Genomic DNA, 23993 nt, shown 5'->3' with positions numbered 1-23993 from the left:
GACAACAAGTCACGTTTTCCAGTTAGTTGGGATGATGACAGTCTCCCAAGTGGAAGCAAATATTGCTTGCAATGTCAGGAGGACAACCTTACCACCAGCCTGGACAAGTTCACCCCAGATACCACAGACCCCTGCAGCCTTCCCTTCCCTCAGCTGTTTCATCACCTGTCTAGTCTCAGTAAGATTGGGTGGTTCACAGCTATTTGGAGGATCAGCCTTAAGAACCGTGGATAATTATTAAATAATTATGTCACTATTTATTTGTTACAGACCTAATACTCTTCAACCACATTTGTTGCACATCCTATTTTCTTTAAAATATAGTCACATAAAAGTAATAGACTCGTGACCAGCAGCTAACAGCACAAGGAACTGTGCTTTCTGCATACCTGCATGCACGCTGCTTCACTGCTTAATCAGTTCCTTTTAAGATTATGCAAAATCATCATCAATCCTCCTTCTGAGATAGACAAGCAATCGAACAAAATATCAAACAAAATATTAATAATTGTGATTTCTGTGATGTCATCAAGTTAGACTAATTTTGTCATTGCTTATTTCTTAATCTACATAAATCATTTCCTAAAATGCAAGATGTTTTCTAAATTATTAAAACGAATTTAAGGTTGTTCACAACAAAATATAAAATCTTCTGTCTTAAGAATTATTTTAAGCCTTCACAGGAATTCTAATTTATAGTTTTACTAGAACTGACAATTCTACCCATTCCTCTATTCATCCGTCTACTCAGAATGCCATGATGCAATATATGGTGTTGCTGTAAAATGGAAAGGTGGATGGTGCTTTATCGCCAAATTTTTGTTTTAGGTGTGGGAGTTTGGTCCTCCTCCTACCCACAGAGCAAAACTCATTGTGCAACTATGTAACTTAAATGTTACATACTTTAACTGCATTTTTGAATTAACAACAACTACTGTATTGTGAGCTTAAAGGTCATATGAAATGAACACTTCAGGTAACAAATACCCCCCCCGCCCACCAGAAAATATAGAGGTTATTGTTCTTATCATGTAACACAAATCTGTGTTTTCTATTAAATAAAACTAAGCATTGTTACAAATTCTGGTTTATCATGGTGTAAGAAAGTTGCATGGGTCAGACATTTGCAGTAAGTAAGAATTTCATTGCAGTCTGCATATTAGGGCTGCAACTAATTACTTTCATAATCGATTAATATGTCAATTATTTTGTAGAATGATAGGCTTGTGAATACTTGAATATAAATTTGAATTTGAATATAAAACTTTCAGAAATGTATTTTAATAAATACAAAAAATTGTATACAACATGTATATAACAAGACATTCAAATAAATTGTAATAAATAGAAATAAAAAAAAAACTTAGTACCACATTTGGCTCTGGGTGTCCAATGAATCAACACAAAAAAAAAACAGTTTTCAATAACTTAACTACACTCACAATATTCCTTATATATCGAGAATCACACTAAACACACACTTCAAAATTAAACGTAATTTAATTTTTTTTTTCTGGCAAAGCATCATGTAAATATATCTGACCACCACAAATTGCATAATCAGTACTTTTGCTTTTTATTTGTTAAACTCTGCAGTAATGTTTGAAATTAGTTGTCATATGCTGGGAAATGTCCAGACTATTTTCCTTATGCAGCAAATCAAGCGGTTTCTTTTGTGTAAACCTTAGTTCTTCTTTTGCTATGTATATGCAGAGTTTATCTATACTAATAAAAGGCAAAGCCCTCACTCACTCACTCATCACTAATTCTCCAACTTCCCGTGTAGGTAGAAGACTGAAATTTGGCAGGCTCATTCCTTACAGCTTACTTACAAAAGTTGGGCAGGTTTCATTTCGAAATTCAACGCCTAATGGTCATAACTGGAAGGTATTTTTCTCCATTAACTGTAATAGAGTTGAGCTGGAAAGACGTGGGGGGGGCGGAGTTTCGTGTGACATCTTCACGCCTCCCACGTAATCACGTGAACTGACTGTCAACGCAGTGCGTAGAAAACCAGGAAGACCTCCAAAAAGCGCTTAAGAAAACATGCATTATATAATTGAGAAGGCAGCGAAACAATAAGAAGCGAGCGAGTGACATATACTACCATATTCATGAGTGCTGCTACCTCGGAAAGAAAGCAAGGTGTAAACCTAAACTTTAAATTAAGTTCATAGACAGGCTACGCTGGCGTTTCACATGCCCACAGATAATGCGGGATACAAGTTTAATGAGAGGACGCAGGATATAAGCGAGTTTTGATCACTTTGTAACTAAGTTAAAATTGCAGGTGAAGGGTTATGCTTATGCAAATTCCGAGAGACTGTGTTTGTGGGGGATTGACAGTTAAGGCGGGTGGGGGAGTCACGTCATCATCTCCCCTCCCATTCATCTTATTTCGCTCTGAGCTGAACTCCGCAGCTAACGCCGTCTTCCGAAGCAACTTCATCAGACTGCCACCAAATACTCACAGAAAAATCCACAAGTTAATACACACGCTGTCTCTAGAGTTTCTACACACTGAATCCTCTAGGCACTACTTACAAAAGGTCACATTGACAATCGTGTTACGTTATTTTTAAAATCTTTCCTTTTCTTAGCACAAGCACAGCTGAGAAGCTTCGATGCATGTGCTCCATAACGCGTTAAAAAATAATGCATTTAATCACACTTTGCATTACAAGCAAAGGGGAGCTTTTGTCAATTTTGTCAAATTTGTAATTTCAATGTACCTGTACTTCTTAAAACGTTAATGTTTTACTGTTTAATAACTTATAGACTATAATTTATTATTTTTCCCTTGCACTCAGTGACCAAACCTATACACACACACATATATAATTTGTGTGTGTGTATGTATGTATGTGTATATATATATATATATATGTGTATATATATATATGTATATATATATATATATATATATATATATATATATATATATATATATATATATATATATATGTATATATATGTATGTATATGTATATATATGTATGTGTATAAATATGTATATGTATATGTATATGTGTGTGTGTGTGTATATATATATATGACAGCAGCAATCCAAGCTGTGAGAAAACAGTAAAAATGAGGCGTGTCAGACGTCGTGGTACATTTTCTGATGCAGCTAGACGAAAATAACTTTGTGACGCTGCCACCAAATACACAAAACAATTACATTAACAACCATGTTACATTATTTATAAAATTTTTCCTTTTCTTTTTCGTACCTTCTTTAACACAGTACTTCTCCTCATGGCTGGTATTCTGCTAGTATATATATATATATATATATATATATATATATATATATATATATATATATATATATATATATATATATATATATATATATATATATATATATATATATGGGCTGTTCGATACAACGATATATATCGGATGACAATATGAAAACGTCTATCGCTGCACATTACGCTATCGTTTGTTTCGTGGTGTCGCAAAATAAACTGTTTACGGCAATATTTTTTTCATTGTTTTGATAGCCACCACGTGGATGCAGACACACTAGCATGGCTGATGAAGACGAGGCAACACCAGGTAGCTCCACACAGAAGGACATTGTTCCTAACCGAGGGGCTACCTCTGTAGTATGGAGATTGGAAGTTTGGATTTGAAGAGTCTGACACAGACCAGAAAATGGTACTGTGCAAATTATGCTGCAAACCGATCGCTACCACAGACTCCAACACGACAAACCTCTTCTACCACCTCCGCAAAAAGCATGTGAGCGAGCATGCAGAGAGTTTACAACTGAGAGGCAGGCCACGTAGGATATTACAGTTGTAAAGGTACTATTTAAACGAGCATGTTAAAAGCTTGGAAGATTAATTGCTACCAAAACAATTTGCTTAAGACATAATTTTCCCTGCAGCGTTTGCTGTCAGCGTTAATCTTGTTAAAATTACGCTTACGCCACAACTGCAATAACGGGCAAATCTCCGTTAACGAGTTACGCGGATCACCCGTGCTTGGGGCTGGACGGCATCAACACGCTAGCGCCGTCCAGTCCCACGCACGGGCGATCAGCTGTAACTCATTAACGGAGATTTGCCACACTACGATGTGCAAATTAACATTTTACTAGAATGTAGCCTAAAAATATTATATTTAATATTATATATTTAATATATTTTTGTCGTAAGCCTTATTGCTGCTACAGTTTGAAGTACAATGTTTACATTTGGTTTTGACAGTTAATGTTAGACTTGTATTTATTTTGTTTAAAGGGTTTATTGGCCTTATATAGTTTAGTTGTTAGTGCTTTGATCCTTTTATATTTAATATATGTTGTGAGAGTTATTGCTGCTACAGTTCACATTTTGTTTATGTCAGGCATTTTATATAGCAGTATTTTATATTGGGCCTTTAGTAATTTGTTTTTGAAAAGTGTTTTATATTTAATACATTAACATTTTATGTTTACATTCTAAGTCAAACATTTGCTCAAATGTTCTAAATAAAAGAACAGAAATAATTACAAGTTGAGTACTTCTCATTTTTGATTTTTTAATTTAAATGAAAAAAGGAGTGGTGATTATATAAACTATTCACTGAATACAAAGAAAATGTACTATATCGTGATATGAAATGAAATATCAGGATATAAGATTTATGTATATGCATATATATATATATATATATACATACAAATACACACACACACTAGCCCTGAGTCTCTGCCCGCGTAGTAGTGAAACAGGACAGCTCCCCATTCCTCACATCACGCTTCTCCCTCCCCTCAGTCGCTGTCTCGGATTAGCGTGAATATATCACTCCTGCAAGTGAGCTATGAATCTTAGCACAGTGAGAGAAGTCGCAAAATCAATCGGAATGTTCCAGCAAATTATAGAAAAAAGCCCAATCTAAATCTGTTAAGTAGTTTTCTTGTGAAAAGCAGAAAGACAGACAGACATTGGATTTTATATATAATCATTTTTTTCCATATTACTCTCACTGCATCACTCAGAGTATTTATATCACTGTATCTGAGTGAAGAATCAAAGATCTACAGAACCTGAGAAAGAGTATTATCGGTATACAGCATCAAGGACTAGCTGCCTGAGCCATGCTGTCTATTGAAGTGCTTTCACCGGCTTTCCTGTACGGACCTCGAGGTTCAGAAACAGTTTCATCCCAAGAACTATAAACACACTCAATCAAGAGCTCCTTGTAGAACTGTTTGTACTTAGAATTATCTCAATGTAAACTTGCACTACAGTTATAATATTGCACAACCTGAGCCACTTTTTAAAGCGCGTATTTACATATGATGGCAATATCAAGATGAAATGCAGCAAAATATGTTTATTGTATTATACAGATAAAACTTTAACTTCATTTAAATAATCTACTGTATATTGGAGCCAATCCCAGCCAACACAGGATGAAAGGCAGGAAACAAACCCCAGGCAGGGTGCCAGCCCACCACAGTAATCTATATTGTTAATAATTAAACATGCCAGGACACGGTACAGCAGCGCTACCTAGGAGCTTGCGCTCCGTTCACAGATTGCTCCTGCCTCGCGCTGTATTCTAGCTTGTGCTGGCGGAACACTGGAAGGATAGATGGATATGATAATTAAACACTTACTACGAAAATATTTCAATTTTCCTTAAAAAAGTTTTGAAGAATCTGTGTTCTAAGCTTATAGATGGCTTAACGTCTATTACAGAGCTGATTGTGTGGCGATTGGGTATTTGGAGAAAGAAAAGTAAGGACATGAATTGGGGGTTAGTACGTTTGAAAGAGACAGAACTGCTACAATAAAGTATTTCATCAAAGGTCGCGCATGGCACAGCAAGCATCTTGCGTGAGACATGAACAATCACTGTGCCACTGTGTTCCTATGTTTAACAATATGATTTAACTCCTATCATCATGAAAATTATATCACGTATACATCTCAGTATTTTAACTATTCAGAGAGCTGTAATATCACAAATGTATTGGATTCTTTGTCCTGTCGGAGGAAAAGAAAGCCCGGAAGCACATAGTGATTCACACACATAGAGCACATAGAAGATCAAATACAAAACAAAACATTTAACGTGCTACTTTAGTTACGATGGGATTTGAGAAACTAGTAAATTAAACTATTTTAAGATGAAGTTTATGATATTCTACTTTAATGACAAAATAAACTACGTGATTAAAGTGGAAATTTCGAGATTAAAGTTTACATTTCATAGTTTTCTCCAATTGTGTGCCTATTTTTTTTTTTTGTCTGTACCCTAATAACCTTTCATATGATACTCAGACGGTGGGCTACGACTCGCCTTTTCATGGCAACTTTGATATGTGACTTCTTTTTTATTTCAGGCATTGTGCAACTTTGTGAACTTGAGCTTGAGAGTTTCTCAGACACTGTCACTCGATCAACTTCCTTTTGTTGATTATACCACTGTTTAAACTAACAAATAGTACGTTTTTCCTTTTTTCCCACTTGGTATTCACTGAAATTTTTATATTTTCCCCTGTGCTTTTCCCATTGTCTTTTCACTGACTGATTTCACTTACTGATTTATGTAGTGCAAGAACGTGGAAATTTGCTTACGCACAGATTTATGCATCTGGATTTTTCTGTGCATATGCACATTCCTGCTTTTGTGCTTACACCATGTTATAGTGTGAGTTCTATGCACGGCGTCATACATGAGGCCCCAGGTTAGTACTGCGAATAATATTTAAAAAATCTGCTACCCATTATTTAATATGGCTTTTTCCTAGCTGCTTTAGTTGTATTTTCTAATAGGCCATATGGGTATAGAATTCTATTCTTCAGGGATCTGTAATCTCTACTATTCTCCATGTTTTTTTCAGGTTCTTATGTGGTGGTGATCTGCGCCCCAATCACCTGATCAAGGCACAATACCCTGTGTTAACAGTTTGAAGGTAGGTGTCTCAGCTGTCCACAAAACCAATATCGTCAATTACTACCAAGTTAAGTATGAAAACAAAGAGGACTGTTTTATGATCATTTATGTTAGGCAGAATGCCCAGTAGGGGCTAGCTGGTCTTTTTGGCCCTCAATCTCCTGCATATTTGATTTTTCTCTTGAGCCTTACTGGAGTTTTTTTTTTGCTTTGCGCCCTTCCTCACCATAACCTATCATCTATGGGGGAGGAGCGAAAGCTTAAGATTAGTCAAAAATTTTGATCTCCAGTTTGACAGATCTTGACATTTTAGGGTTCCCTGATACCGAAAACATTGATATTTCAACGATGGGTGTGTTAACTGTATGTCAGTTTTATGACAACGGTCTAGATCTAAAATGGCTGGACGGAAAACTTCCAAACTTGAAACTTATTACATAACTGTGTTATGAGATGAAGATGTGCTGATTATCATTTGAGCTAAATCGTGCAAAAGAAAGAGGCACTCTTGAGGAACTCTAAAATATAGTAATTCTGGAATTAACTATGAATTATTCATGTCAATTGCTGTTCTGATTTTATAATCAGAAAGATTAGCATAAGAGAAGTAAATAATTACTGAAATGTTATAGAATAGTTCGGGACTACTTGATGCTCACGTCTGAATTTTTTTGTTTCTTCTGTCCTCCCAGCAATTTGACCTTACCTTTTCCAATTGTTTCTTATTCTTTTATATTATTGCCTAATCCTATCTTCATTTCATATAGCTTACTTCTGTCATCTTGTAAAGCAATTTGGGCTACATGCCTATATGAAAATGCGCTATATAAATAAGTGTTGTTGTTTGTCTAGTTGCATAGGACGAGTTCTCCGATTACATTTTTTTCAGTTTATTATTCTACTTTCTTTAATGTAAATGCGAATATACCAATCACCTCTCTTTCACCAATAAAACAATCGTCCACTCACTGGTCTTTGTTTACACTGCAGGAAGTTTGCTACAAAATGCCATAATACATTGCATAAAGGAGCACTACAACTAAATTACCGTAAAGCTTAGAAAAACGGGCTAAAAATATCTTTTTGTAATCTGCCTTTTTACCAATCATCAGTCGAGTATTTTTTTGTGAAAATTGGCCAATTCTGATAGGAAGCCAATTAATTGGAGCATTCCTAATTATTATTTATTCTGTTGGAGCTGGCACAACAAAAGTTTCTCTGGACACAACCATACTGGTGTACCGAATGTAATGGAATGTGGTCAGCAAGAGTGTGACATCATTCCCAACTCCAACATTCTATTTCTGAGGTAAATGGAATGAGGCATGAGTACCAAATAGCTTTGTAATATGGCATGGATATTAAACATTAGAGGAAAAAAAAGGTTACTTCAGAATTAACCCAATCTTCTATCTTTCTATATATTATAATAATTATTATTATCTCTATCTCTCTCTCTATTATATATATATATATATATATATATCTATATATATATATATATATATATATATATATATATATATATATATATATATATAAATTCACTAAGGCAAGACACCCATGGAAAGCACGCCAGAAGGGGCGTGATTTCACTAAGCCGCCGACAAGTAAGACACCTATGGCGCACGCAGGAAGGAGCCACGCCGGAGGTGAATCGCCATATGCAGCGTGTAAAACGGTTTGCGAGGGATATCCCATGGGATCCTTAAAACAATCCTTTACAACTGAGGTTAAAACACAATGTAAGCAGTCTTTCAAAACCGAGTTTTCGGTTATGATGCACGACTGCGTGCACCAAAGCAAACTGTTTTACACGCTACATACAGCAATTCGCATCCACGACAAACATGCGTCTTCTTAGATGCTCCTGCAGGAACACGGAAAGTCTACGTGAGTCACAGGTACATCTGGACTGTGCAAAAACGACAACGACTCAAGTGACGAGTTGGAGGTGGGCACATGAGCGATGGCGGTCCATCAATTTTCAGTCATGGACAATTGTGTGTTGGTTCGTTCCGTGCATTGTTACAATGTTGCTTTTCGTGCTGGTTTATTCCATTACCAATTTTTAAAATGTTAATTTTCTCCCTGTGCTTAAAAATCATTAAAAAACCGGCTTGATTATGCGGCATATGGTACGTCGCGGGTTGGCTAGTTATATATAAAAATGTAAATGTTCCTTTGTTCAAAATCTTAAATCTCCGAAAGTTCTTCACCAATTGCTTTGAAATTTTGACACAACGTTGCATTTGAATACACGCGTGTTTTTATATACATTTTGACACAACGTTGCATTCGAATATGCGCGTGTTTTTATATATCTACTATTATATAGATGTCACACCTGTGACAGGTAAAAACATACTTTTTTTGAAAAACAGCGCCATCTGTTGGATGTAAAAGCAACACAAGCTATAAATATTTTAGCTGCGACATTGCTACCAGGTGGAGGAACTGCTCATTCCGCTTTGAAATTGCCATTGAACATGCAATTCATTGAAACTCCCACGTGCAACATTTCCAAAGCATCCGGCATTGGAAAAGTATTGCAGAAATGCAAACTTACTGTTTGGGATGAATGCACAATGGTGCACAAAAAAACGCTCGAGGCTCTTGATCGATGATTGCAAGATTTGCGTGGAAACATCAGACCATTTGGGAACGCATTTATATTGCTTGCAGGAGATTTCAGGCAAACATTACCTGTAATTCCTCGATCGACACCGCCGGCCGAAATAAATACTTGCCTGAAATATTCTACTTTGTGGCGACACGTAAAGACGTTAAAATTAACTACAAATATGCATGTCCAGCTGCAAAACGATCGATCAGCTGAGATATTCTCACATCAATTGTTGGAAATTGGGAACGGAAAGGTGCCGGTTCATCTGACCTCAGGACAAATTTCATTGCCTCATAACTTCTGCAATTTAGTGACGTCAAAAGAAGAATTGGTTGAAAAAGTATTTCCCAAGACGTCTACAAACTTAACAATAGTATTTAGTCTAATATTCAAAGTGAGGCAGTCACATACAAGTCCGTCGACACTGTTGTGGAAGCAGATGAAGCGACAGGACCTTTCAAAGGTGAAGATGTCCTCATTCCTCGCATTCGTATGATTCCAACGGATATGCCATTTCAATTTAAGAGACTGCAATTCCCAATTCAATTGGTGTTTGCAATCGACATCAACAAAGCTCAGGGCCAACCTTTAGAATTTAGACACGGATTGCTTCTCACATGGACAATTATGTTACGTGTTCTAGAGTCGGCAAACCAGACAATCTCTATATCTACACAGACAATGGAACAACAAAAAATATTGTATACCCACAGGTATTGTGAAATTAAACATATTAGAAATGTGCGCTTTCTCTTTTCTTTCTTTTCCATTTAACCAGACTGAGCCACAGCAACGCGTGGCCGGATACAGCTAGTTTAAAATATGTAGTCAAACTTGAACAGAGAAGTTCGTTAGCATAAAACTAAGGACTTTAAACATAAGTGATCTTCCATAATGGAATAGTCTGAAAATCCTCCAAATGTGTTAACTTCAGAGAAAGGTTGAACAGACTATTTAGACAAAGGGAAGTCATTGTGACAATTTTTGAGGAGAAAAAAGCATTAGTAACTTCGGTATATTTTAAAATAATTGAATTCAAAGACAGGGGCATTTTTTCCTATTTGTTTAAGCAAAAGGTATACAGTAAATCCTTTTCTATGCTGCTTATTTTATGTATCTATTTTCTTCATATTGATCATGACAGGCCAATGATTCTTGAATTTACTATATTTCCGAGTTGCATGGAATACAGTATCCTCAGATTTCAATAATTTTTTTACATTAAAGGACACCTCATTTGCTTAAGAATAACGGACACTAGCAAAATACTTTTAGCTTCAAGTGTATGGTATAAAATAAAAACACACAGAGAATGGGAAAACCTGGGAAAAAGACTGTTAGCCACTAAGAAATTCAGGTCAGGATCCAGAATATGACAGGTATGAGTGTGACATCATAAAACATTTTATAACTTTTATAAATCTTTTATGACTTTTAGTAGAATTAACGGACAAAACTTTAGATTCACACATGTAAGCAGAAAGTGTGTTTAATAATGTGTATTTTTAATTAATCCTATGCTTTCTAATTGTTATATATATATATATATATATATATATATATATATATATGAGTTTCTTTTCCTTTGATTTCCAAGAATTCCTGTACTTAAACAACCTTTCCACTGGTTATGCAACTTCCAGCATTTCACAATTCTCTATCACATGAGGCTTAGTTAGCTAACACCAAGCTGAACTGTGAACGGACTACAAAAAAGCAATTGTGGTTAGCAAACACTAACAAAGGTTCTTCTGAACATCAGGCATTTATCAAATTTGTCTGGTTGTTGATTTTATATCGTGCAAAACAGAAAACAAAAAATGGAAATTATACCAAAAATGTTGTCTATTCTGTACAATTTAAGCCAAGGCTACTTTATAAAGTAAAAAAAAGAAAAAAAAAAGTGTTAAGATGTAAAAGGATAGCACATTAGCAAACTATATTTAAAAACAACCCACAAATTGTCCACCACAAACATCTTCCTCCTACATCCACTAACATGAAGAATGTACAGAACGGCATGACTAAGTAAACTGGTCTTTTATTGCTTTCAGAAAAATATATAGATGCAGGATCTCATCATAAACATGCATGGAGTGGGAGGAAATTAATAAAAGGGGACAATGAACATTAATGATAAGCTCTTCTGTTCAATGCCCTGTAAATTCGGGACTTCAATTTAAGTTATAACTCTGAAATGTGAGAAAGCAAATAAATGTTATGGAAGAGGCCAATTCACTTCAAAGTGTGGATCAACACCAACAAGTGTGTTTAGAAATACACACAAAATAAAGTGAGTAGCCCAGTTAAGACAAAAACCTGGTTTCTTAAAAAAACCTAGTTTACATATTCAGATCCACTTATGGAGTTCTCTTTTGGCAAAACACAAAAGACCAAATATCACCAATGGCTGCCATGAACCCAAAAACAAGCATGGAGCCTATGTCTCCCAAAATTGTGCTACTGACTTTAGCACATGGTCAAAATAAATGTAGCAATTTCTGAAATATTATTTCAACCAGGAGAAGGAATACTGTATACAACCACTTGAGCATTTGACTCAGGATATTTCTCTTTGTGGACGCTCCCGCCATTTTTAACCCGTGGCTGCTAGATGCATGTGCAAAGAAAACACAGGTGCACGATAAACTGATTGTGATGGACATGCGCAGACTATAAAATCCTTAACTGCAACCCAAATAAAGGTTTACATGTCCAAATAACCATATTACTAGGGGAAAAATCTACATGTATTAATCCAGGTTCTCTGTGAATAAAACATGTTATTAAAGCACATGTAAATGCCCACACTGTGTCAAATTAAAAACAGTATAGGAGCACACCAAACACATAAAACTTCAAAAGAGAATTTAACTACTGCATATAACCAAATATTTTTTAACAGTTAAGTGCACACTTTTAATACACTTCATCAATAAATTAATGGTAAAGCATTACACACACTTGCATAAAACATAATAGCACTGGGATAAATTTCCAAATTCAAGTTAAATAAACCAAGTAATACAATTACTGTAGACCCGGACTTATGAACTCATTTCAGTCGCAAGGGCTGGTTGCAACCCAAGACTATTTTTCCCATAAAAAATAATAGAAATACCCATAATGCATTCTGAACCTCCCACAGCAACACTTGCTTAACCTTTTCATAATAATAAAGGGTTGTATAATGTGCATAATTTACCAAAAACACCAATAATTTTTCTAATGTACCAACCAAAAAGTTATAAAAAGTGCCTAGCCTACCAGAAACAACAATTTCATATTGTATTCACCATTTAAGTTGACATCTTTGGCTTGCAGGAAGGGAGGAGGAGGAAAATGAAATGGAAGGTGGTTATTGTTATTGTTTGGAAGGAGACTCTGGCGTCCTTTCTCTCCTTGGGAGCGGTTGTAGCCCACCTGCTTCTGACTCACTAGGTCTCAACCTTTTCAGAAATAAAAACTGGTCTAAGGTTGTCTGTTTCTGTCTTTTCTTCAACACAGTTGTGTAGTATGATAGGACATTGTCATTAAGCAAGTTAATGCAACGATTAGCTTTTTCTCTGTCTGGGTGGGTCTTCTAATGTTTGTAGCTGTCCATTTTTTCAGGGTGTCCTTTATTTCAGAAGAGGAAATTTGCTGCACCGATTGTTGATCCTCCCCCTCTCTTCAGAAAGCTTCTCAGCTGCCATTCTGTTGTTCAGCCAGAAGTTGCTGAAGTTCCTCTATAGACAATTCCTCTGAGTGTTCCTCCACATCACCACTGTCCTTAGGCTTGTGGCCAGGCATTTTCTTCTCTTCCTGGGTAATGTATGTTCTCCTGTGCATTTTCTTCCAGAAAAGCTCAGTTTCATCACAGTTGAAAACTTGATGAGAGCAAAAGCCATTTCTCTGTGTTATCATTTCAAAGTGGTGTATGTAATTTTCAGCAGCCCTTTTATCAGCACTGGCTGCTTCACCATGCCTAACTACGCTATGAATCCCAGTTCTCGCTTTAAAATTGTGAAACCATCCCTTACTGGCACGAAATGTTTCACCACTATCACTTGTTGATGGTTTATCCTTTAAGAGATCTGCATTTACAGCCCTAGCTTTTTCACAAATTACAGACTCAGAAAGGCTATCACCTGCCATCTGCCTTTCGTTTATCCACACTAATAGCTTTTCGACCTCGTCTAACACTGTTGATTGTGACTTACTAATTTGAGTAACACCTTTAGCAACACTAGCTTCCTTATACAAATCTTTTCTTTGTAAAATTGTCTAGAAGGTGGATTTCGACATGCTGTACATATTAGTGAGATTGGTCACACAAACACCACTCTCATATTTCCAAATAAATTCCCTCTTCATTTCGATTGTCATCGCTTTCTTTACCTTCGTTACCTTCTCTTCCTTCCTTAGCTTCTTTTCTAGCTTTTTGGGGCCATTTTGATAGCAATTATCAAAATAAATTATATAAATCACTGCACTGACCGAAATTACGTCCACAAACACATCGCATTTGGGTCATAACACAAGATGTTGGTCGTAATTCAAAACAAAAATTTTGGTCGTAAACCAACTTGTTTGCATGTCAGGCTGGTCATATATTGAGGGTTGACTGTACTTAATTAAGACTATAAACCATACAATGGTTAACTGTTAACATTACTAGCCAAAAAAGAGTTATTTTGATCATTGTCCATGTGGAATGTGTATATCGTCCATATGTCAGCATGGGTTTTTCCTCTGGGTACTCTGGCTTTTCCCCAAAATTGTGCTGATTAAGTTAAATGTCTATTCCAAATTAGCCCTGTCTCCATGTGTGTTTTAGTGGATCCTGCAATGGATGAGCATCCCATTTCCTGGATTGCCTGCAAATACTGCTGAGATAGGGTCTGGCCCTATGTGATCCTGGACTGGATTAAAGCAGGAATGAGAACTTTACAGCATGCTTTAAGAATTATATCCTAAATAACAGTTCATCTTTTTATGGAATTGTAATTTTTCTTGTGAGTACACAGTTGAAATACTGATAGGGATGCACCGAATGTTCGGCAACCGAAATTATTCGGCCGAAAATAGCCAAAAAAAGCACTTTCGGTGTTCAGCCGAATAAGTAAAAAGGGCGAATAAATTTTGCCCAACAATGACGTTTTTAATGACGCGATCAAATAGTAACCCGCGTAGAGTGAGAGGCGCACGCTTTATGCAGCAAAAATGTCAGCAGTGTGGAAGCACTTTAAAGCGTCAGAGAAAGAGGCAAAAACGGCTGTTTGCAGACACTGTTCTGCTGAATTGTCCAGAGGGGGTGCATCTGCAAAAACGTACAGCACTTCAAGTTTAATTTATCACTTAAAATCAAGACACCCCGAACATCATGCAGAGAACGAGAAAGACACGGCAGCGGCTACGGCAACAGCAGCAGCGAAAAGGAAAGTAGCTCCTCCCAGTCCTAGGACACCCACTCCATCTGTGGCTGACTTCTTAGAAAAGGCAAAAAAGTTTGCCAATGACAGTGTCAAAGCTAAAGGTATTACTAAAAGGATAATGGAATTAATCGCATTGGATGATCAACCATTCTCCGTTGTAGAGGATGTTGGATTTCGCAGGCTTATAGACAATATTGAGCCCTGTTACACCATGCCTAGTAGACGGCATTTCTCAGACGTGTGCTTACCTGAGATGTATAACGTAGTTTCAACTCACGTCCATGAGCTCTTGGCCACAGATATTGCAGCCCTCAGCTTCACGACTGATATTTGGAACTCGAATGTGAGCCCCACCAGTATGCTGAGTTTAACTGCGCAGTGGATCGACACAGATTTCAAGCTATAAAAGATTGTGCTTCACTCACAAGAGTTTAGAGGGTCCCATACAGCTGTAGCCATATCTGAGGCGTTCGCCAACATGTTTGACACTTGGCATATCGACCGATCTAAAGTGCATGCGGTAGTCAGTGACAACGCAAGAAATATGGCTAAAGCCATGAAAGATAGTGATCTAAAAGGCATACGGTGTATGGCACACACAATTCAACTGGCGGTCAACGAGGGATTGTTGAGTCAGCGCAGTATAGCAGATGTGATAGCGATAGGCAGGAAAATTGTTGGCCATTTTAAACATTCACCGCTTGCCTATGCACACCTACAATCTATCCAAGAACAGTTCGGAAAGCCACAAAAACGTTTCCAACAAGATGTGAGCACAAGGTGGAACAGTACATATTATATGCTGGAAAGCCTTTTTGCGCAAAAGCGAGTCTTGGCTACATACATAGCAGATCATGACCTGCCCGCGACATTCACCGCATACCAGTGGGTGTTAATCGAGAACGTTCTCTCTCGTCTCGCCCCCTTTGAGCAGATAACAAAAGAGATAAGCTCATCTGATGCATCTGTGGCAGACGTCATACCTTTACTTGCAGCACTAAAGCGTCTTTTAAACAAAGAGGCTGAAACAGACCACGGAGTTAAAACAACTAAAAGTGCGCTCTTGGAAGCTGTCAGCACACGATTTAGTCAGGTGGACTCAGAACCCCTGTACTGCATCGCGACTGTGCTTGATCCACGATATAAAGATCATTACTTGGATGTGGGGAAAAAGCTGCGCACAAGAGAAATGATTCAGGCCGAGTTGGATTTGGGAAAGCCGCTAGGTGATGGAGACGGTCAGGTGATGCACATCGCAGGAGATGAAAACAGCGTAGAGAGTAAACGCTGTCTGACATGTTCGATGAGATCCTCCAAGAGAATAACCCATTTGCAAGACAGAGGACAAGCTCAACCGCTCAACAGTTAGATGGTTATCTCTCAGAAGTCCCCATCCCCAGGAGCAACAACTTCTCGAATTTTGGAGGACCAATCAAGGCCGCTTTCCCGACCTGGCGCAGATGGCATGCAGGTAGGCTACTTCTATGGGAAATTAATTTAAGATTTTATTTATATTTTGGATTATGGTAACACTTTATAAGTAGTTTCTATTTTTAACATTAACTAACAATGAAAAACCCTTATTAAAAGCATTTATTAATCTTAATGTTAACATTTACTAAAACAGTATTAAAACTAAGTATCACATTTTTAATTTTTGAATTAAAAAGTATCAAAAGTGGTAGGCCTATTTGTTAAAATTGTTAATGCACTTATACTAACATGAACTAAATATTTTTTATTATCTTACATTAACGAAGATTAATAAATAACATAACAAATGTATTGCTCATTGTTAGTTAATGCAATAATGTTAACAAAAGGAAACATTGTAAAGTGTTACTACCTATATTTTATATTATGTATTTTGTGAAAATGTAGTAAAATAGTAGACCTACACTTGGTTTCAACCATTTCATTGTCTTGAAGACATTGTTTGCTTTGAAATGAGCAACTGTCAGAAAACTGCAATAAAAATTTCAACTATTCATGCAGTCTGCTCCATGCACAAGCACCGACAGCGAGAGACTGTTTAGTGCTGCATCTCATGTCATCGATGAGAAGAGGAACCGACTTTCATGTGAGAAAGCAAAGAAGTTACTTTTCATAAAGAAGAACCTGCCACTTTTCCTGAAGAAGTAGGCTAAGTAGGCTTATGTCTAGGACAGTTATTCATTTGTTGTGGGTTCATCCACATTTTTTGCACTATTCAATGCACATCTGTTGTTGTAGACATACAGAGTTACATTCTTTCAGCAGTCAGTTATAGGCCTAACATAGGCTATTCAAGAAGGGGGGCTTCAAAGATGGCCAAATAAAAATATTTTTTTATTTTACTAATTTATTTTTTTTAAGTTATATTGTGCTTTGTTTGTATAATATCTGCTGGAATGTTAAAAAAAATGTTCAGTGTTAAATAAATATTTTGAAATTGTATTTTTGTTATTTGATTTATTTCTCTGAAAAGCAACACAAAATAGTAAAAAGCAAATTTTTACTATTTAATTATTGTAATGGTGAAAAAATTGGCAAAATAAATGGAAAAAATGCGAAACACCGCGTTCGGTATTCGGCCTTCGGCCAAGCATTTCATTATTATTCAGCTTCGGCCAAGAATTTCATTTCGGTGCATCCCTAGAAATACAGTATATAAATACAATTTTAAACATATCCAGTATACTAATTTATTGTATGTGCCACACATTAATGGTATATGAGGTAGATTCCCATAAACTGAGACCAGACAAACTGCTACACATAACCAAGGATTAAGCTACAAGTATAATCTACCATGCATCTTCCAGTCATTTCAGTAAAACTATGTGACTCATCAACTACCCTTAATTCTTATACTTGGTCCTAAACACCCATTTCAGTGTTCAAATTGTACTCTCCCAACATAAGCACCTGAAGCCTCAGTCAATCTAATTTTAAATACATTGTGCCTTGGAAATATTTAATTGAAACTGTCTAGATAAAATGTTTCATAGTGGTATATGGTGCACTGTAAGTAATCACTAACAGATAAAACCATTTCTTGAAGCACACGACAAAAACTTGCAAGCAGGTATAACCATTAGATTCAATATCACATAGAATATTAACATTTATGATTTAGTTGTATTACATGCGCATTTAAGTTGTATAGTCATATGTTACTAAGAAAGAACTTGAAGGAAAAAATGTTCGGAGAAGTTACAGGAAAAAGATATTCATATATAAATAATCCTTCGACTGCAACAAATACCAAAAACTACACAGTAAGCCTAAATAAAACCTCACCTGAGGTGACAGATGCTCAGATATCCTTGGAAACATTTTGGCTTTTCCTTAGTTATTTAATTCTCTAAAGCTCTGAAGTGTTCATGTCATACATATAAGGCACACTGCAAAATATCTTGAGGAGTTTAAGCAGGTACCACTTCCATATCATATCCTCTTAAAGCCACACTCCTTGTCATTTTTATTATAAGCAATTCAAATAAAATACATTCTTTGCTTTACAAGCACTTTGGAGGGGGCAGTCACCTCATCACCAGTGTAAATCTCCACAAGGTATTCTTCCACGTTCACAACAGAACTCAACATATGCAAGTGAGTCTAGGAAGCATTTCCGCATTTTATCTCTAGCCCCTAATCAAAACTGTAAATTTTTATACAGCATTATTCCAGTTCCATCACAACCTCTTGCTTAATCTGTTGCTGATGCTGGCAAGTGTTAAGATCAATTTAATCTTAAGGGCAGTATATTTTGCTAGAAAGGTGAAGCATAAGACATTAATAGGAAATATAAAAGAGTGAAAAACGTAAGATTATTATTATGTCCTGAACTGTAACACTCATATGAATGAAGTTTTACATTATCGATTTTATTTATTTAATAAATAATTACAAGGCATTTAATATACATACGCTTATTTTCTCTTAGTGCAAGCTTATGACAGCATAAGCAAAACTGGTGAAGAGTTGTTTTGATTTTTTAGGTTTAAGCACTATGTGAATTCACTAAACTCAAAATAAGTTCAAATTCCTCCTGTATTAATAAAATTATTTTTTTGAAATAACTTACGTAGAATTAATTACGATTATGTTTTAGGTGCGTATGTCCATTGCACACTGAAAATGCTTCCAACAAATTGTACATTTTTTACTTGAAATTTAAATTTGGTTAAACTAATACAAATAAAATGTCAAAAGAAATATACTGCATAATGGCAAGAATAATCAATTCCAACAACCTAGAAGCATTGTAAAATAAACTCGTCTAACTTTTATTTAAACTATGATACTAATAATTCAATAAAATTTTCCTTATACAGTATCTCCCAGGGCATGCAAATAAAGGGTTTTCATAATAAATAAGAGCCTCACTGAGACTACTGCATATCTAAACACAGAAAAATAAACTGCATTTCATAGCTCAAATAATGCCAATAAGTAATTTGACAAATACTACCAGAAGAATTTGTGATTTTATAACTAACATTTAAATGTTTATATCAAAATCAAATATAAAAATAACAGTTTCATTCCAATTGCATATATAAATAAAAAATCCAAATTTTCTATTGATGTTTATTATACCTATATATCTTTTGGGATTTCAGTATAAACATAAGTTGTTTCCCAAATTATATTTTACCAAGAGTAAGCCAATAAGAAATATATAAATTTATCAGACACAATCTAAGATCATATTTGAAATAAACCAACCCTTAAAAACTATAAACTCTCAGCTACCACAAAGCAGAAATCAAAAGTATTCACTCTGACTATTAAGTGCTCTTGAATCACCATATTGATTGTGCTGTAAGTTGGAATGGTTCTAAAAGAAAAAATTTAGTCACGCATTATAACCCATGTGAATGGGTACAAACGAATAAAGTAAAGTCCACAGAGAAACGCAGACTATGTACTTTCAAACTAGTGCTTTAAATGTTGAAAAACCTCATGAAATATCCACCCTGTTTTGCATGCTACATTCTTTAGTTTTCAACTCAGAAGGACAAAAAAAAAAAAAAATCACTAATATATGAAATCTGCCTAAACAGGAAACAAACTTAACTTTCAGAGGAGAAGAACAAAAAAAAGGCAATAACATATTTAAAATTAAATAAGTCGTTTAATAGCTTTATTTCATTTTTCAGTTAAATTTTAGACAAATATTCTCACACTTAACTGAATTACAGTTTAAAGTTAGTGGAAGTTCAACTAACAGTAGACAAAATACTACAAAAGTAATGGTTAAAAGAACCTTTAAATTAAAGGAATAATCCACTCAAAAAATATATTTTTTGTGTTACTTACCACATGTAGTTTGTAGTGGGAGCCAAAAATAACTTTAACCTCATGTTTCATGGAGAAAAGACACATTTTCTGATACAATGGGACCAAATGGAGACTAGTGTTGATCAGTGAATTTCACCAAAGCGTTATATGCAGCAAAATTGCTGCATTTGCCCTTGTACATTGAATTATTTAATGATAATTTGGCCGGTTTAGGAGAACTCTTTTCCCCAGCGCCGCATAATGCTAATTACGGCCAGTGTAACATCCCCTGGAGCTTTAACAGCCAAAATTGGATGGGACCACAAATAAGTAAATAATGCAGGTTCTCAAAATTTTATTTTTATGAAACATATACAGCAATAATAACAAGTTACAGTATCTCTGCTTGTCGCCAAATGTGCAGGTCGATCTTCAAGATCCACTTCAGCATAACAGAAGAAGAAGCATGCCCTATGCACGCATTATTAGCCACGTGAAGATAAAAAACAAACCTTGAAGGAGCCTGATGAGCCCAAAACACAGGAGACTCTATGAAATAATAAAAATAACAAAAAATTTATTACTATTTACAAGATGTTGGTAATCTTTTTGATTTTTGATAGAAGAGAAAGTGCAAAGCATCAGCACAGAGAGTTTGGATTGCCTTCAGCGCAACTTCAAAAGATCGAACATGCCTGTGTGCAGCTTCAATCATGACATGCCTCTTTGAATTTTCTGCCTTTAAAAGACCAATGTATTGTTTCTGACTTCTGACTACAATTTTGGCATTTCCACTGTGTTTTGCCGAAATATAGGACTGCGTTCTTTCTTCTTTGATCTCATGTAGGCATGGTGGTGGAGAGGTTGGCACTGCTTTCACACAGCTCAGGTCACCTTTTTGGCCACAATGACCAGTCCAGTACAGTTGGCAGAGGTTTCCCTAGCATTCGGGGACAATTTAAAGATGATTGCACCATTATAATTCAGTCAAATCAAATACAGTTAGTCCTTCCCCATTGAGTTCAATGCATTTTGCAGAGTTAAGTGATATGTGCAAACACTTCTATGATTTCTCCAAACTCAAGGCAAAACAAACACCATAAAGTTCGCTCATCACTAATGAAGACCAAAGCAAGACAAGAGCAAATATAAAAAATCAATCTTTGGGGGCGGAGGGGATTCAGGGGGGGTGGGGGGCTTTATGTTACTTGTGTCACATAATCCACACATCAAGCCATCTTGTTAAAAGCTTACAACATATAAAAGGCTTTTTTTTATTTTTACTAAAGTATTGTTAAGCACACAACTCCGGGAAAAGGAAAGTAGTCCACAAACTGGAAGCCCCTTCTCACAAGGTGCCACTTTTGAATTGAACACAGGATCTATGACCAATGAATGAGGGAAGGGGGCAGGTCTTCAAATCAAAAATGTGATTCTATATTAAGTGGCTTCCTGTTGATGGAATACTTTCATCTTACAGAGTTATTCATTTCTGAATTTCTCAAAGTTAGGTCTGCAATACATGGCAATGGGCTCCTCCCCAAAATGTATGGTGATATTTGGTAACAAATGTATAAATATCATTCACAATTGGTGTACCAATGATTTATGCTGTATTTCACTTACTTTAAACCACAAGACATCCAATTAGAATATAAAAAATAATGTCCTTTATTAAGCAAACCAACAAAATATTAAACAATAAACTTTTCAGACACCGTGGCCTTCCGTGTCAGCTTATAAAAAGGAATACTGTAATCTAGAAGACTGACTTTTTTTAAACATACACTGAAACCCCTTGTATCAAGCATGAGCATATGAGCACAAGCTTACAAATGTGCCTGCCATTCCCATAAATTTCTGAGAGACTTAAAATCATTGGAAAGCCTCACATCACTCACTTTGTATATTACTCATTATTCTGACTTGATAAGTAGCAGTGAAGCTAGTTAGCTATATTTTGGGCTGAAGGGGATTATTTTTAAATAACAGATATAATATTGAATCAAGCATCTACAGCACCTGATGAAAATAAGCCAACTTCATCTGAAAAAAAGGATATTATGATGACAATTATAGATTTTGGCATTGTTAGTCCTTATTCTCAAAACTGACTCCTATCAGGATAAAGTGCAGGGCACATTTCCATACCTACCTTTCATCCATCACTCCCAGAAATGAGAAACTAAGCAAGCAGAGGTAAACACACCCATCTCACTCATTTACTAGGTGCAAGACCATTTATATGCAAAAATGTAATGTAGTGCAAATCGGAAAAGGAGTTGTACTTTCAAGGGTTCTGCGCATTTTGTGATAATCATTTGTTCAGGGCTTCCCTATAGTGAGGTTCTGTCATTTTCTTCTCCTTTTAAGAAGTCCCTGGTCTGAAAATGTTTGTGAACCCCTGATTTATTGAACAATATTTTAGCAAAAAAATACATGCCTTTTCCATGTGATCATTTGTCTAGAAGGCTTGACACGTGGATTATATGTCATAGACGTTTTTGATATTGTTTGCTGTTGTCCAACATTGGTCACCATTTGGTCTTATTCTATCAGAAAGTTTGTTATGTCCTTTCTTGAAGAAACAATGAGGTTAAAAATTATTTTCGGCCACCACTACAAACTACATTGGGTAAGAAACATGTAAGGAAAAAAATCATTTTTGGGTGGAGTATTATTTTAAATTTAAAGCCAGTATGGATTTAAAACACTATATATGTATATTCTAATTACGACAATTAAAAAAAAAAAATCAAAAAGTATCCAACAGAAATGTTTATTTCACAATGTATATTCAAGTCAACATAGCATCTGACAATCCAAAGTAACACAACTGTGTTCAAGCATTAAAATAACACAAAGATTTTTTTTTTTTTTTTAATTTACAGTAACACTAGATGGAAGACTCAGATCTTTAATATCACTGCAAACCTTCTCCAATTGCAGCTTGTAGCCCATTACACAAAAACCAAAACAAATTTCAAACGACAACTACATAAACACATGCACCACTGTGGAAAAGAGAACAACGAAACTGAAAACCAGTAATGGAAGAACAAAATTTTGACCATCATAATGGCACAATGGTAAGCATAGCTCAATCAAATCTATCTATCTATCACATATCCAGGTACGTAGGTCTTACTTCTAGCCTGAAAATGAACTGTGTGTAATTTAACATGTAAATGTGGATTTATCCATGTTCTCCAATTTTCTTCAACACACCAAAAATGTGCATATTAGACTGATAGTTTCAAATGTGTGCTGTATGCATATTTTCCCTGCAACATACTGGTGTACAGACCAAGGTTCTTATGTTTTATGTCTAATACTCCTGAAGTAGACTTATTCTTGAGCTCATGTGACCATGTAATGGGCAAATCAGGACAGAGTACATGGATATCAGACTCAGAATACTACAAGAAATACCACAACAAGTTCTGCTATAATATAATCAAAGAAACCAATGACACATAAGAGAAACTTTGGAATTTAATCCTACTGCAAGTATTACATGTAGAAAATTAAGGTCACTCTTTTTATTTAAGCGGATACATATGGTAAACATTGCCCCAAAATACTTTATAGTGGTATTCATATCAAAATGACTCAAAGAGAAGGATGCAAAAGAACTATATGTTAACAAAAGTGAATAATATAAAGACAGTCTTTCACTGGAATGTTGAGCTCTAGCTAACACGAATGGTGGGGAGGTATGCGTCTGTTTACACTAACTTGGATTAATTCTTAACAGAAGCGTGCTATCAAACACAAGCTCT

At 35.7% G+C, this 23993-nt stretch overlaps 1 protein-coding gene across 1 annotated transcript in view; it reads right to left on the bottom strand.

Moving 5' to 3' along the window:
- ilrun (inflammation and lipid regulator with UBA-like and NBR1-like domains) overlaps window positions 1-23993 on the bottom strand; it is an 82298-nt gene that overhangs the window by 57436 nt on the left and 869 nt on the right. The window lies entirely within an intron of this gene.

This window comes from Polypterus senegalus, chromosome 3 (genome assembly GCF_016835505.1).
Source record: "Polypterus senegalus isolate Bchr_013 chromosome 3, ASM1683550v1, whole genome shotgun sequence".
NCBI classification, from domain to species: domain Eukaryota; kingdom Metazoa; phylum Chordata; class Cladistia; order Polypteriformes; family Polypteridae; genus Polypterus; species Polypterus senegalus.
The sequence above is the reverse complement of the archived record's forward strand: the minus strand, read 5'-3'. Positions and strand labels throughout refer to the sequence as shown.